Genomic DNA, 16,211 nt, shown 5'->3' on the forward strand with positions numbered 1-16,211 from the left:
GGTCCTACCTTCCCAAAGCTACATGCTTGATCAAAAAGGTCTTCTCCAGTAGAGGAGAAACATTCTCAGGTAGCTAGGTTTTCCTGTTAGAATCTCCAACCAAGCTTTCAAAAGTGGCCTCAGGTGATCCTCCTGCCTCAGCCTTCTGAGTTGAGTATCTGGGACTTCAGGAATGCTACTGCATCTGGCTTTACTTTTTTTTTTTTTTTTTTTTTTTTTGGTATCGATTGAACCCAGAGGTGGCTTAATCACTGATCCACATCTACAGCTCTCTTTATTTTTTGAGACAGGGTTTTGCTAAATTGCTTAGGGCCTAATTAAGTTGCTGAGGTTGGCTTTGAACTCAGGATCTTCCTGCCTTAGCCTCCTGAGGCCCTGAGATTACAGGCATGTACCGATGTTGTGCCCACTGGCTTTACTTTGATAATAATATAATACCATCTTTTGGTTGTGTTTTCTGTCTTTATTTTCAGCCTCTTTATATTCTTAGGTTTCAGATGTCTTAATAAGTAGCATATAGTTTAGTCATTAGTTAGGCTTTGTGCTTGTCCAATCAGATAAACTTTTAAAAATTGAAACATCAGTACACTTACATTTAATATAATTATCAATAAACTGGGTACAGTGGGGCATGCCTATAATCCCAGCACCTCCAGAGGCTGAGTCCTTGCTCTCAAGTTCAGGGCCAGGCTGAGCAGCTTAGGGGGCTTCTGTCTCAAAAATATAAGAAAAAGAAAAAGGGGTCGGGATGTGGCTCAATGGTAGAATGCCCTTGGGTTCAACCCTCACCCAGTTTGGGGGGGGGGTTATGAAATGATTTTCAAAAGACTACAAATTCAAATAACACAAGAAAGGGAAAAATTGTCTAGGAAAAAAAAAGCACATTAAGAAGATGGTGGATTTATTTTAAAACCAAATATATATAAGTTTGTGTGTGTGTGTGTGTGTGTTTGTTTGTTTGTTTTTGTAATACTGGAAATTGAACCCACAGGTCATCGACTAAGCTACATCCCCAGCTCTTTTTTTTTTTTTTTTTTTTTTTTTTTGGTGCTAGAGATGGAATACAAGAGTGCTTAACCACCGAGCCACATCCCCAGCCCTTGACTCATCTTTTATCCTTATGATACATTGTTTTTTGGGGGGAGGTGGGGTTTACTAAAGGGCACTCAACCACTGAGCCACATCCCTATCCCTGTTTTGTATTTTATTTAGAGAAACAGGTCTCACTGAGGCAGGCTTTGAACTCACAATCCTCTTGCTTCAGCCTCCTGAGCTGCTGGGATTACAGACATGGACCACAGTACCGGCTACATTCTTCTTCTTCTTTTTTTTTTAATATTTATTTTTTTTAGTTGTAGTTGGACACAATACCTTTTAAATTTTATTTTTACATGGTGCTGAGGACCGAATCCAGGGCCTCGCACATGCTAGGTAAGTGTTCTACCACTGAGTCACAACCCAGCCCCCTTCCCACATTGTTAATGTATAACTTGTGCTATCTGAAATACTTTTCAAGACTTGAGGCTGAATATAATTTTGAAAGACAATTTAATTTTTTTCTTTTCTTCAGGCATAACCATATGTGATAACAAATTTATAAGCTCATAATGTAACCAGGAAAGAGAAGTTCCACAAAACTACATTATATGAGAAAAGGCTCAGGCTCCAAAGTACATAGTACACTTGGAGAAAAAGTAATAGCCTTCCATGATTGGCAAATGGTGTTAATGTTTGTCAAGGGTGGGAGATGAGACTAGAGGCTAGGCTCAAGTTTGATTGTAAAAGTCTTTAAATACCTGCTAAAGACTTGACTTTATCTTATGGATACTGGGGAGCCCTGGAATGTTTTATAAATTGAGAAAAGGTTAACCCGTCAGTCCATAGGTTAGGCACAGCACAGTGCTTCCTTCTCTTGTTCTCTTTTGTATGTATGCATGTTTATTTCCTTCAGTGGTTTGTAAACTCATTTTAGATACAGACCTTATTTGTTTTTGCATTCTCATCTCTCAACTTCCTTATTTACTAGCAATTAATAGTTTTGGAATGGAGTAAGAAATAAATATTAGTCACGTAAGCATTATAATATTTATTTACTTTTTATCTTTGGTAAGAATATCTAGTGGATGTTTATATATTTGCATCTTTCTTGTTTTCAACTTTCTTGTTTTCAACTTTTAATTTAGGGTTTTTTTAGATCAATTTTAGGTTCACAGCAAAATTGAGAGAAAAGCACCATGATTTCATATACACTCCTTGCCTACGCAAATACTTAGTCTTACCCTTTTTCAGTATCCACCATTAGAGTGGTAGATTTATTTAAAACAATGAATCTACATAATTATTATCTAGAGTCCATCATTTATATTAGGTTTCACTTCTGTGAATTTGGACAAATGTATAATGATATGTATCCATCATTGTTGTCTCATACAGAGAGTTTTCACACTTTTAAAAAACACAAAGTTTTGCAAAAATAAAAAAGAGCTCATGTATAATGGCATAATTTGGTATGAACATATTTTATATAGAGAGTTACAAAAATTTTGCTGTGAATGGATAATTATGAATGTAATTATGAATGTAATGCACTCCACTATTGTCATATATGTAAGAAATAAATAAAAAAAGAAAAAGTTTTAAACATCTTCTGTCCTCTCCCTGTTTATCCCTACTTCTAGCCCCTGGCCAGCTAATATTTTTACTGTTTCCTTAGTTTTGCCTTCTCCAGAATGTCCTATAGTAGTTGGAATCATACAGTCTTTTTAGATTGGCTACTTACATTTAGAATCATACATTTATAGTCCCTACATGTCTCATGGTTTTATAGTTTATTCCTTTTTAGTACTGAATAAATTCCATTGACTGGGTAAACTTCAGTTTGTTTATCCACTTACCTACGGAAGGACATTTTAATTGCTTATAACTTTTGGCAGTTATGACTAAAGCAGTAACATCTTTGTGCCACTTTTTTTTGTTTTTTCTTTTTTCCTGTGGTGTTGGGAATTGAAACACAAAGTGTTCTCTACCTCTGAGCTATATCCCCAGTCCCCCATATGCATGCTTTATGTGTAGGTAGGTTTTTAGCTCTTTGAGTATTACCACTTTTATCATCCTGAAACTCAGAGAATCTAATAAATATTGTAAAGAAATAAAACACCTTTACTAAAAGGAACTTTGGAGTCATAGATACGATGTTATTTAATTCAACAAATATGTGTAACCAAACTCATTCTCTTTATTTAAATATATGATTATGTAAGTGTGGTTTTTGTTTCATAACTTTAGGAGAAACAAAATCTTTATTTTAGTGTAGGTCTAGAAAAAGGCTGCTATGTTACTAAACTTCAGTGTTATGGACTGGATTAGCAACATTAAAGTAGTCTAGCTTGGTTTAATTGATTTTCTGTTTTGCTATAGAATTGCATCACCTAGGGGAGACATCCTTGGATATGATAGTGCAGTGAAGTTGGCTTGCAGCTGAGTTTTTCTACTGTGATCCCCAGGTACTTTTCTCAGCTGTCTTTGTTATCATGATGGAACAGTGACTATAAATAATGTTTTTTGCTTAGCTGTGTTCTTAAAATCATAGCATATTATTTAAGCTGTGATTATGATAGTGCATTAATATTTTATAGCAGTGTCTGTGATTTAAAAAATAAGTAGAAAATTATAAATATCTAATTGGTCAGATTCAGTACTATTTGGCCTGTGTAACTGACCAAGAATTGTGAAGTGGGTCATAATTTGTCATTTATGGGTTGCAGGATAATTGAAGTTTCTTCATTTGTACAAACACTAGTCTTACATTCTTTGAATCCTGGGTATTCTTTACAAATCCTCTGTAGTTTTTTGGTTTTACTTTTTATTTTTTGCTATTAAGAGGTGTTTTTTTTTTTTTTTTCAAAAGCTGAGGGCTTTTAATTGAACGGAAGATACATTTTTTTTTTAAGAGAGAGTGAGAGAGGAGAGAGAGAGAGAGAGAATTTTTAATATTTATTTTTTAGTTCTCGGCGGACACAACATCTTTGTTGGTATGTGGTGCTGAGGATCGAACCCGGGCCACATGCATGCTAGGCGAGCGCGCTACTGCTTGAGCCACATCCCCAGCCCCAGGAAGATACAATTTTTGATGAAAGTGATCCAAGCATTCAATGCATGAATTTAATTTTCTTGCATACGGCAAGGTAGGTGAGCCACAGAATTCTCACACACCATAATATAACAAAGAAACAATGCTGTCAGAGAATTATCTTCTGGTGAAGAAGTTTAAATAGAGTAAGAAATACACTATACATAAACATACCCACAAAAAGCCTAAAACTCAGGTTGTGACAAAGGGACCTACAACTGAAACAAATAAAATTTGAGGGAAAAAAAAAAGGGGATTCAGGAATCTTTACAAATAATCTTAAGAGCAGACATTTCTGCATCAGATTGTTAATGACTAAAACACCCCAAAACTTTCAACAGCATTTTAGTGTAACCATGCAGATTTCCATGAAATATATATATATATATATTTTTGCTTATTTCCTTTTTCTTTCTCAAACTCAGCTATCTGATTAAATATATTGAGTAAATTTTGAGGTAAATTTTTTTTTTTTTTTTTTAACTCTGCTTTCTGGTTGCTCTTTGCTATTTAGTCCATCTTCTTCTGGAATCTCTGTTTTGTTATCTTCCCCAGAATTGTCCTCTCTTTCATATTCTTGATTTGTATTTACCCAGTATCTTTGCTCATGTCTACTGAAATCATGTGATCCAGAATAAGTGTATTTTTTGTGTTTTTCAACTGACTTCCAAGAATAGTCTGAACTTGCTGGTGAAGTTGAATACCTCACAGAACCTGGCTCCCACCTTCTATAGTGCTCTTTTCTTCCTTCTATGTCTTTTTCAAATCTCCTGTGACCATACATTTTTATCTTGTCCTCTGAATTCCTATAGAAGGAGTCTGAGGAATTTCTTCTACTGGAAAAATGTCTTTCTGATTTATATGGCTTTTCAGTTTTGCTACTACTTGCCTGGGTTTTTTTTTTTTTTTTTTTTTTTAAGAGAGAGTGAGAGAGGAGAGAGAGAGAGAGAATTTTTTTAATATTTATTTTTTAGTTCTCAGCGGACACAACATCTTTGTTGGTATGTGGTGCTGAGGATCGAACCCGGGCCGCACGCATGCCAGGCGAGCGCGCTTACCGCTTGAGCCACATCCCCAGCCCAACTTGCCTGGGTTTTATAGCTATTGTAAAAATCTCTTGGATCTTCAGACCTACCTCCAAAATCATCTGGTATTTCAGCTGAAGAGGAAGAGAGAGGGCACTTATCTTTCTCTTTTACCTGTGTCTTTTGATATTGAAACCTGTCTTGCTTTTCCAGTAGTTTTTCCACTTCTTGTTTTTGGTTAAGAAAAGATGCAGAAGTATTACTTGGAACTGGATAGCACTCCTCTTTCCTATTCTGATCTATCTGACTTGAGGATGCCCTAGATGAATGCCTTTTGGAACTGCAAGACGACCAGTTCCTCTTTTCGTTTCTTATGCCTTCTGTGATCAGAAGAGAAAGAAGATGAGGAAGAAACTGATTCATCAGCAGAAGAAACACTTGAAGAGGAGGGTGATTTTCTTCTTCTTTAGCCTTTTCTCCTCTTTTAAGAGCTTATACAACTTTTCTGCCCTTGTTTCTATTTTCTTTGTTTTCTGCTTTTCTTCCTTTTCAGCTTTTTTTTCTCTGCATATATTTATGAAGTTTCTACAAAGCATCCTCTGCATCTTTAAAAGTCTCATCCAAAGCCAAAGCTTTCTTATAGTAACTTTCAGCATTTAAAAACTTTTCTTCTTCTTCTTCTAGCTGCCCTCCTCTTTCTACAAGTGTTTGGCAGAGGTATTTTCTTGCATTTCTGTGAGTTGGACAGTTTTCCAATGCAAGCTCAAAATCTTCTGTTGCTTTGTTCAGACTTCCTTTTGTTGCATATAATGCTCCACAAGCTACCAAAGCTTCCACATTTTGCTTATCTATTTCCAGAGCTTTATTGTATTCATAGCATCCACATGGCGTCCAACCTTAAAATAAAAAATATGGAATGCTTCACGAATTTGCATGTCATCCTTGCGCAGGGGCCATGCTAATCTTCTCTGTATCGTTCCAATTTTAGTATATGTGCTACCGAAGCGAGCACCTATTAAGAGGTTTTTTAAAAAAAAATGTGGTAAAAGCCAGGCATGGTTGTGCATGCCTGTAATCCCAGCGATTAGGGAGGCTGATGTAGGAGGATCACAACTTGACCAACCTGGACAAGTTATTGACACCCTATCTTAAAATAAGATATAAAGGGGTAGGGACATGGGTCAATGGTAGAGCACTTACCTAGCGTGCATGAGGCCCTGAGTTTGATCCCCAGCTCTGCAAAAAAGAAAATTAAAAAATTGTGCTACATAACTTATAACAAAAGTTACCATTTTAGGCATTTTTAGGCTTATAGTTCAATGATATTAAGTACATTCACAGCTGGGTATGGTGACACACACCTGTAATCCCAGCAGCTCAGGAGATTGAGACAGGAGGATCACAGACAGGTTCAAAGCTATCTTCAGCAATTTAATGAAACGGTAAGCAACTTAGTGACCTTGTCTCAAAAACCTAAAAAGGACTAGTGATATGGCTCAGTGGTTAAGCTCTGTTGGGCTCAATCCTTGGTACCAAAAAAAAGTATATTGACATTACTTATACCACTATCACCACTATTCGTCATCCATATAAATTTTGTGTGTGTGTGCGCGTGCAAGCACACATGTGCGAATGTTTTGGTTTTGGGGCAATACTGGTAATTGAACCCAGGGCCTTGTGCATTCTGAGATACATCCCCAGCCCTTTTCTTTTAAATTTCAAGAAAGGGTATTGCTAAGTTGTCCAGACTGGCCTCTAAATTGCAGTCTTCCTGCCTCAGCCTCCAGTAGCTGGAATTATAGTTGTATAATACCACACCTGGCCCCATAAGTTTTCTCTCTCTCTCTCCTCTCTCTCTCTCGATACCAGGGATTGAACCCAGGGGCACTTAACCACTAAGCCACATCCCCAGCCCTTTTTAATTTTTAGGCAGGGCTTGGCTAAGTAGCTGAGGTTGTCTTTGAAGTTGGAAACTTCCTGCCTCAGTCTCCTGAGTTGCTGGGATTATGGGTGTACACCACCACGCCCAGCTCCCATAAGTTCTTTAACAGCTTTATTGAGATAGAATTATATAATTCAACCACTTGAAGTGTATGGTTCAATGGTATATGATATATATAAATAATATGTGCCATTTACTGTATATTATTATATTTTATAGTATATATTATATTTACAAAGTGGTGCAACCTCAAAAAGAATCCCTGAATCCTTTAGCTATCACTATTTCCCCTTCCCCAGATGTAAGCAATCACTAATCTATTTTTTCTTTCTATATTTGCCGGTTTTAAATGTGTAATAAATGGGATTACATATGATCTTTTTTTTTAATATTTTTTTTTAGTTGTAGTTGGACACAATACCTTTGTTTTTATGTGGTGCTGAGGATCGAACCCAGTGCCTCGCACATGCTAGGCAAGCACTCTACCACTGAGCCATACCCCCTCCCCCATATGATCTTCTTTGACTTGTCTTCTAATGTGGTGTTTTCTTTTAGTAGCAGGTATCAGTACCTCATTCCTTTTCATGACTGAGTAATATTCCATTGCATGGATAATCACTTTTTGTTTATACATTCATCAATTGATGGACATTTGGTTTATTTCCACTTTTTAGCTATTTTGAATAGTGCATACTTTATGTTAAAATTTCATTATCATGCAGTTCAGATTATTTTTAGTAATCTGTGACTTTGTAAATCCAGGGGTTACAAATAATACTTCTTGGGTTGCGGGGTACAGTGCCAGAACAGAGGGTTCCATTCCCAGCACCACAAAAAAAAAAAAAAAAAGAAAGAAAGGAAAGAAATAGCTGGCACAATGTCTGACTATCACAGTGTATCCCATTATTATATATAATGTACCAATAAAAATTTTTTAAAGGAAAATAAAATAAATAGCAGGCATAGGTGTTATAATGCTATAATCCGGCTACTTTGGAGTCTGAGGCAGGAGGATAACAAGTTCAAGTTCATTCTGGGTGGCCTAGCCAGATCTTGTCTCAAAACTAATACAAAATTAAAAAGGGCCAGGGATGTAGTTCCTTGTGCAAGGTCTTAGGTTCAATCTCCAGTGTTTAAAAAAAGAAAAGGGAAGGAAAGAAAGGAGGAACAGGGCTGGAATTATGGCTCAGCAGCAGAGCGCTTGCCTCGCACATGTGAGGCGCTGGGTTCAATCCTCAGCACCACATAAAAATAAAAAATAAAATAAAGGTATTGTTTTATCTACAACTAAAAAAAAAAGAAAGGAACAAAGGAGTGAGTGAGGATGTTATCATTATTTCCAAGCATTTCAGGACTTTCTAGATTATCTTTAGTTATACATTTCTTGTTTAGTTTCACTGAAGGCAGAGAACATATTCTTCATGATTTCAAAACCTTGAAGTTTATTAAACCTGCTTTATGGACTATACTTGTTTTGTTTTTTATTTTGGCAGTGGTAGGTTTTGAACCCAGAGCCTTTAAGCATGCTAAGCTCTACTACTGATTTATACCCCCACCTGCTAGCACTTGTTTTCAGTTAAGAGATATCTTTGTCTTGAATTATCTTCAGTTTTCCAGTGAAATCTTAGATTGAGAAAGGGGACTATCTTCTAAAATATTAATGGCTTACTGCATTCACTGAGCATGGCGAATCATATTAAGCACTTTGCTGGTATTAAGCAATCAAGATAGGAAATGTTATCCTTATTTTATAAAATTGGGAAGATTAAACTGTACAAGTTACATAGCTAGTAAAGTTGATAGGTAGAATAGACAAATCCATAGAGAGAAAAGTAGATTAGTGGTTACCAAGGTCTGGGGAATGGGAGAAATGGGAAAATGGGAAATTAAATGGTTGTAGGAGTTTTTTTTGAGTGATGAAAATGTTCTGGACTTGTTAGTAATGGTGGTTGCACAACTGTCTGAATATACTAAAAATGATTGAATTTTTTGCCTTAAAAGGGCAAATTTTGTGGTATGGGAAAAGTAGGACTAGAATTCAAATCCAGAAGCTGTCTCCTCAAATATTGCCTGTTCCTCAGTAAGAAATTGGGATAGGTTTAATATTTGAAGTAAAAAACTGAAAAGAGTATCTTAAACTATCTTAACTGTATCTTAAAGTAATATCCTGCATATGGTTCATTACAAATTAGCTTTTCTTTCTTGAATTTGAAGAATTCTGTTAATCTCAGGTAGAGTTACAGATTTAAATTTGTTACGTTCTAAAAATAAGTTTTCTGATACAGGGAAAGCCATGAAGTTTGTTAATTTTTCTGACTAATGTCTCCTTCAGATCTCATCTATAAAGTCATTATTCTCTGGGAAGTTTTTTCTTACCATCCAGTCTCATTATAGAAACTGTTCCCTTCCCATAACATAACTTCTGTACTTTTTATAACACCACAATAATTATTTCTGTCTTGCACACTTAACCTTGACAGGACTAAGTTTTAATTGCTTTTATATTCATTCAGTCCCTGGCTTTTAGTATGTCCTTGTTCAAATGAAGAAATATGTGAGTAGGTTCCGTTTTGCATTATATTTGCTCTGGGCTACACATATTTCAAAGATACAGCCCTGTCATTTGGATTAGGTTTCACACCTGATTTGTTTGCTAGTGTTTGTTGTATACTAAGATGAAATAGGAATCCTGTTGAGATCGTTGGAATGCAAGTTCTTATGTAGAAGTGCAAGAGGGTATAATTAGTATGTTAAAAAAAAACATGGTTCAGTTTCAGAAACAGTATTATAAATGCTGAAATTAGGCTAGCATGTCGGTTTTATTTCACTGAAGAGGCATTGTAAATATTATTGTAAAATTTTATAGATTATTTACAAAAAGTCACCCCTTGATCTCTTCTTGTTTGGTTCCAGGACCCCTTGGATAACTAAATGCATGGATACTCAAGTCCTTTATATAAAATGGTTTAGTAAAACCTTGTATATATCCTCCTGTATGTTTTTTTTCTTGCCGTGTACTTTAAGTCGTTACTTATGATATTTATCATTACTTGTAATACCTAATATAACGTAAATGCTGTGTAAATAGTATACTGTATTTTGGAGGGAATGGCGACCCCCCCCCCCAAAAAAAAAAAATCAAGTCTGTACATGTTTAGCACAGACATGGTTTTTTTTTTTTTTTTTTTTTTTTTTTTTTTTGGTACCAGGGATTGAACCCAGGGATACTTCACCACTGAACCACATCCCTGGCCCGCCTGCCCGCCCTTCCTTCCTCCCTCCCTCCCTCCCTCCCTCCTTCCCTCCTTCCCTCCCTCTTGAGTTGCTTAGTAATTTAGTGAGGCCAGCTTGGAACTTGTCATAATCCTCTTGCTCAGCCTCCCCATCCACATGGATTACAGGCATGTGCCTGGCCAAACATGAATTTTTTAAAAGAATATTATCAATCCACACTTGGTTGAATGTTCAGATGCATGACAAACAACATACGTTTTAGAATGGCATGTTTGAACATTGCATTGCACTCTTGTAAACCAAACTAGACTAGTTGTCTTTTGGGTGAAAGTATAGCTTTTGTATATGGAACTACTGCTTCTTTATGAAGGACTTAATTAGATAGACAGTAGTGTTGTGTTGGTAATGATTGATCAACCAAGACTAATATAATGGTATAATGATGACAAATGATACATATTTTAAATATTTATTTATTTTGTGGTGCTGGAGATCAAACCCAGAGCCTTGTTCATGTTAAGCATATGCTTTACCACTGAGCTGTAGCCCCAACCCTGAACTTCTTATTTTAGTTAAAACACAAATGAGCATACATTCGGTAATTAATGTAGGAACAGGTTTTTCCTTCTTCATGGGTCAATAATTGCTTTTCAGTTTGTTAATTGCATGAATCTTAACAGTTTTAGTCGTTTTTTTTCAGGGGTGGGTGCTGGGCTTCATGCATGCTAGGCACTCTGCAGTCCCCTCTTCTGACAAAAAGTAATTTACATGACCTAACAGTGTACAATATCATTTATAATTCATGGTTTTTGCTACTGTTAGTAAGATTTCCTTCCTTCCTTTATTCATTCTGTTGTGTTTTTTGGGGGGGATGTGGGTACTGGGGATTGAACTCAGAGGCACTTGACCAGAGGCACATCCCCAGCCCTATTGTATATTTTATTTAGAGACAGTCTCACTGAGTTGCTTAGTGCCTCGCTTTTGCTGAGGCTGGCTTTGAACTTGCCATCCTTCTGCCTCAGCCTCCCGAGCCTTGGACCACTTTGCCTGGCTGTTGATTCTTTGTACCAGAACAATGCTTATCTTTTTATTTTTTGTAAGGTACAGTTTTTATGTAAATCAGGTATCAACAAAAACCCCTGCATCAGCTAAGGATAACAAGTTCAGGAACCTTAAAGATTAGATTGGTTGTGATATTAGATTTATTTTGAAACCCAAATAGCTCCATATGTGTAGCTTCAAAATGAAACAATTCTAATAATGCTCTTGTGGTGTTGCAACTCTAATGTTTGCCTTTGTCTATTCAAAATTTCCTCTTATACAAGCACTACATTGAATTAGGATCCACTGTAATCCAGCGTGACCTTATTTTAACTTGATTACAATGTAAATTGAAACAGGCAAGAATTTATATCCATGTAAGGTCTGGGTGAATGTGAATTTTGGTGGTATGGTATTCAACTCAGTTCAGTAGCCTCTTAGGGAGGAGGGAAAAGTTGGGATGTTTATGTGTTTTATTGATCTGATTTAAGGTGGCTACTTTAATATGAGAATTGGAGCCGGGCACTATGGTGCATAACTGTAATCCCAGTGACTCAGGAGGCTGAGAAAGGAGGTTCTCAAGTTCAAGGCCAGCCTCAGCAATTTAGAGGCCCTAAGCAACTGGGTGAGACTCTGTCTCAGAATAAATAATAAACTGGGTGCTGTGGTACATGCCTGTAATCCCAGTGACTCCGGAAGCTGGGGCAGGAAGATTGCAATTCAAACCCAACCTCAGCAATTAATGAGACCCTGTCTAATAAAATAAAAGGCTGAGGATGTGGCTTGGTGGTTTAGCACCCCTGGGTTAAATCCCTAGTATTAAAATAAATAAATAAGTATATAGGTAGGTAGGTGGTAGACAGATAAATAAATAAATAAATTTGGGATATATATTATAGCTCAGTGATAAATTGGCCCTAAGTTAAATCCCCAGTTCCCTCCCATCCCCTGCAAAAAATAAACTTGATTAGGATTGGGTAAAGATTTGTTATAATAGCTGGATTTGTGAGTATAATAACAAATCTAGTGTTTTGAGGCAAGGTTGAATGAATCTTGGAGAGTAAAAGGAATAGTTTGTCCTTTCCCTCCCTCCACCCCTTCTTTGTCTTTCAGATTGAACCTAGAGGTTCTAGTACTCAACTACATCCCCAACCCTTTTTTAAATTTTTTATTTTGAAGCAGTGTCTTGGTAAGTTGCTGAGGATTTTGCAGAGTTCTCCAGGCTGACTTTGAACATGGCTATTCTCCTGCCTCAGTCTTACAAGTTGCTGGAATTACAGGTGTGCAACACCACCCCTGACTGGAGAAGTCTTAAATATATGACTTGTTGGAAATTTAACATATTTATATACCCCCGTAACTGCCACTCAAATAAAAATATAAATCATTTCCAGCATTCAGAAGATTCCCTGGCCCTCTTTGCCAGTTAGAAACCCCTTCCTATTCTGACTAAAATTTGCCAGGTTTGAATTTATGTAACTGGAATTATTCAACGTATGTTCTTTGAGTTCTCTTTCCTTTCACTCTATGTAGTGTCTGAAATTTATCCATGTAGTTTTATATATTAGTAGGATATGTTGACTTTTGCCTGTGTGAATTTTATGGTGATGCCACAATTTATACATTCTGTTATTGGTAGGTATTTGGATTGCTTCTGGATTTTTGCCATTATGAATAACCCTGATGTGGCTCAGTGCAGAGCGCTTGCCTAGCACATGTGAGGCACTGAGTTCAAACCTCAGCACCACATAAAAATAAACAGATAAAGTAAAGGTATTGTGTCCATCTACAACTAAAAAAACCTTTTTTTTTTTAAAAAGTCTTCTTTATGGTTTTTGCTTCAAATACCATAAACTGCCTCTTTTCTTACTGAGCTTTAGATTTTTTTAAAAAATAAGTGTTTTGTTATTTGCTGTTATGCTAGAACTGTTTTCAGAGGCATTAAATGTTTAATTTGTTATAATATCAACAATTTTTTTACTAGTTTCACTGGGAGTGTGTATTTGTAGCACCTTACACTGTCAGGCTGAAACTATTTCCTTGGTCAGATATTTCCCATTTGGAGCTTGCCTTTTCAGTACTTTAATATCACATTGTCTTATTACTGTAGGTTAATGATAAATCTTAAAATTTAGTAGTATAAGTTGCCCAGTTTGGGGCTGGGGATGTGGCTCAAGCGGTAGCGCGCTCGCCTAGCGTGCGTGCGGCCCGGGTTCGAACCTCAGCACCACATACAAACGAAGATGTTGTGTCTGCCGAGAATTAAGAAAAAATAAATAAATATTAAAATTCTCTCTCTCTGTCCCCCTCTCTCTCACTCTCTCTTTAAAAAAAAAAAAAAAAAAGTTGCCCAGTTTTGTTCTGTAAATTTGCCTTGGCTATTCTAATTTACTTTTTCCTCTCCAAGTAAAATTTTTTTTTTTGATGCAGGGTACCAAGGATGGAACCCAGGGATGCTTAGCCACTGAGCCATGTCCTCAGCCCTTTTTATATTTTATTTTAAGACAGAGTTTTGCTAAGTTGCTGAGGTTGACTTTGAACTCACTATCTTCCTGTCTCAGTCTCCTAGGTTGTGCCACCGCCACTAGAAATATAATTGATTTTTGTATACTGGCCACCTATACTGAGAATACTTTTTCCCCTCAGGTTTTTTGTTTGTTTTTAAGTTGTAGATAAACATAATACCTTTATTTGTTTATTTTTATGTGGTGCTGAAGATCAACCCAAGTGCCTCACACGTGCTAGGCAGGCACTTTACCACTGAGCCGCAACCCCAACACCTCCCTGTCAGGTTTTCATAGGGCATATGAAAAGAAGGAAAGGTAGAGGCCAGAATCTGGCCTCTAAAAATTAGCTTAAAATCAAAAGTTTAAGTAACTTTTCATACTAAAATGTAATGTAATTTATGTAATACATACTAAAATGTAATTCATACTAAAGTGGAAATGACTTGTTATGGATTTTATCCTCTCCAAAAGTATTTATATTTTGGGAAGCATTAGAGACTTATTTATCCAATGCCTTTCTAATTGATAGAATTTCTTGCATTTATTTAATACTTAGTCTGTGCCAAGATAGAAAAATAATTTGGTATGTTTTTGCTCTTGGAAATCATGCTGATTACTAAGGAAATTTACAACTTTCCACTATTTTTGGCCTAGTGGTCCTTTCCTAAAAATACCAATACAGAATAGAATTGTGAATCTTTGTGATTTCTCTGTGTAAGTAGTGAGATCAGATTCTTTATTATTATTATTATTATTATTATTATTATTATTTGTAGTTGTAGATGCACAAAATACCTTTATTTTATTTATTTGTTTTATGCAGTATTAATGATCGAACCCAGTGTCCCACACAGGCTAGGCAGGCATTCTGCCACTAGGCTACAACCTCAGCCCAAGATCAGACTCTTCATTTTCCTCAACTCTTAACTAAACACTCTTTCCTGTCACTGTTGTTATACTGGGAATGGAACCCAGGACCTCTCATATGCTAAGCAAGCACTGAGTTACATCCTCAGCCCTTTTCATTTATGTATGTATGTTGAGATAGTGTCTCACTAAATTGTCCAGGCTGACCTCAAATTTGTGATCCTCCTGCCACAGCCTCTGAGTAGCTGGGATTATAGGAAGGTACTACTAGTACATGTGCTTTTTTTTTTTTTTTAATTTGTTCCTTTTAGTTATACATGACAGTAGAATGTTTGGCATATTATGCATACATGAGTATGGTTTATTCTAATTAGGATCCTATTCTTGTGGTCATACATGAGGTGGAGTTACCCTGGTAGTGCATTCAAATACAAGACTAGGAATGTTATGTCCCATTAATTCTACTGACCTTCCTATTTCCCTCCCCACTCTCTTCCCTTCATTTTCCTTTGTCTAATCCAGTGGACTTCTATTATTTCCTTCTCTACCCTCCCTTGTTGTGGGTTAGCATTCACATATCAGCAAGAACATTTGGCCTTTGGTTTTTTTGCAATTAGCTTATTTCACTTAACATGATATTCTCCAGTACCATCCATTTACCCACAAAAGCCATAATTTCATTCTTTATGGCTGAGTAATATTTCATTGTATATGTATGCCGTATTTTCTGTATTCATTCATCCATTTAAGGACACCTATAGTTCCATATAGTTTGACTATTGTGAATTGAGCTGCTATAAACATTGTTATGGCTGTGACTGTAGTGATTTTAAGTTTTTTGGGTATAGACAGAGTAGTGGGACAACTTGGTCAAATGGTAGTTCCATTCCAAGATTTTTTAAGGGATCTCGATACTACTTTCCATAGTGGTTGCACCAATTTGCAGTCCCGCCAGTGATGTATGAGTGTACCTTTTCCCCCACATCCTCACCAACATTTATTGTTACTTATATACTTGATAATTGCCATTCTGACTAGAGTGAGATGGAAACTCCGTGTAGTTTTAATTTACATTTCTCTAATTCTAGAGATGTTGAACATTTTTTCATATATTATTTGACCATTTGTATTTCTTCTGTGAAGTGCCTCTTCAGTTCCTTTGCCCATTTATTGATCCGGTTATTTCTTTTTTGGGTGTTAAATTTTTTGAGTTCTCTGTATAACCTAGAGATTAATACTCTAAGATGCTGGTGATAAAGATTTTTCTCCCGTTCTGTAGGCTCTCTGTTCACATTCTTTATTGTTTCCTTTGCAGTGAAGAAGCTTTTTAGTTTGATTCCATCCACTTATTCTTTTTATATATATATATTTTATTAGTTGTTGATGGACCTTTATTTATTTATATGTGGTGCTGAGGATCAAACCCCAGTGCCTCACACATCCTAGGCAAGCGCTCTACACTGAGC

At 36.3% G+C, this 16,211-nt stretch overlaps 1 protein-coding gene and 1 pseudogene across 4 annotated transcripts in view; one reads left to right on the forward strand and one right to left on the reverse strand.

Annotated features, from left to right (window-relative positions):
• RAB6A (RAB6A, member RAS oncogene family) overlaps window positions 1-16,211 on the forward strand; it is a 70,646-nt gene that overhangs the window by 27,843 nt on the left and 26,592 nt on the right. Inside the window, exon 2 of one of the 3 annotated variants that reach the window (XM_081279316.1) lies at window positions 3,418-3,503. The exons of the other annotated variants lie outside the window; for them this stretch is intronic. The gene's annotated coding sequence lies outside the window, so the exon portion shown is untranslated. The remainder of the gene's footprint in view (window positions 1-3,417; window positions 3,504-16,211) is intronic. 3 annotated transcript variants of the gene reach the window in all.
• LOC308634592 (tetratricopeptide repeat protein 14-like) lies at window positions 4,475-6,089 on the reverse strand (annotated as a pseudogene). Its single transcript has 2 exons — window positions 5,218-6,089; window positions 4,475-5,018 (listed from the first exon to the last, which is right to left on the reverse strand). The product of its transcript is annotated as a tetratricopeptide repeat protein 14-like (transcript).

Source organism: Spermophilus citellus, assembly GCF_964194105.1.
Source record: "Spermophilus citellus genome assembly, chromosome: 2".
Classification (NCBI taxonomy): Eukaryota; Metazoa; Chordata; class Mammalia; order Rodentia; family Sciuridae; genus Spermophilus; species Spermophilus citellus.